The sequence below is a fragment of the Ascaphus truei genome, chromosome 7 (assembly GCF_040206685.1).
Source record: "Ascaphus truei isolate aAscTru1 chromosome 7, aAscTru1.hap1, whole genome shotgun sequence".
Classification (NCBI taxonomy): Eukaryota; Metazoa; Chordata; class Amphibia; order Anura; family Ascaphidae; genus Ascaphus; species Ascaphus truei.
The window spans coordinates 27,490,846-27,491,812 of NC_134489.1; the positions used below are offsets into that span (position 1 = coordinate 27,490,846).

The following is a 967-nucleotide window of genomic DNA, read 5'->3' on the forward strand; positions in this document are numbered from 1 at the left end:
ACAGTTGTTTGCACTTGTTTTCCCCCCTTTATGCTATGAAACTCAGGCAGCAAGCAGGCAGTGGCTGGACTTTTCAGTTCAGGTCATTTCAGCCACCCATTATGCACCACCCATTATACAATACTCAGCAAGTCAGGCATTTGCTGCTGCAGTGTTTCCTATGCAGGCTGGCTGGATACAGCTTCAACAAGAGTTTCTTAGGTATCTGCTCGTTCAGACGGAATTAGGCAGCAGGCGGCACTTCTGCTCCATGCGAGCTGAAAAGAAAAGAAAGTAGGAAGCCAGGCAAAAGAACGGACAAGACACAGCAAAAAGAAGGAGGCTTTAATTTTGTCGTCATTTCTTCTTCTTTCTTTGCAAAAGAAAGAGCCCCAAAAAAGCATGCTTCTATTTTTGACCGCTGTTTGTTTCTATTTTTTCATACAAGTCAGATATCCCCAAAGGGAAGTGCACCAGTCCTGGAGGTACTGCAATACCAGGTCAATGCGTGGAGTGTACAGAGCAAGCTCTTCTTCCATCTCCCTGTTCTAAAAATCCATTTAATATATGGTCCCAAGATAGGGGACGTATCAGATATTAAACTGATAAAAACCTTTAAAACAAAAAAAAAATCTGTTCTTATTTCACACAAGGAAATTTTACAATGTTAACTTTTCGAAAAACAAAAAAACACCCATACATTACAATAACCCATCACATAACACAAAACACAATAACATATTAAAGCATAATTCTCACTCTATCACTCAACACACACTCAACTAGCCTCACTCACTCTTCCCTCTTTTTTCTCCCCTTCGTGCCTTTCTCCCATCAACCTTCATTCATCCCTTCATTCATTCCTATATGTTTTCCTCCTTGGCCTCAACCGAGGAGGGGAGCACCAGCTCACCTCTTCACTCTGGATACTCCAAAAAAAGGGACCCAAAACGCACTTTTCGTGCTTTGCCTAAACCTCTACTTCAGC

At 41.9% G+C, this 967-nt stretch overlaps 1 pseudogene; it reads right to left on the reverse strand.

Moving 5' to 3' along the window:
* Positions 1-442: 442 nt before the first annotated feature.
* Positions 443-616, reverse strand: LOC142500317 (U2 spliceosomal RNA; annotated as a pseudogene).
* Between the last annotated feature and the right edge of the window lie 351 nt (positions 617-967).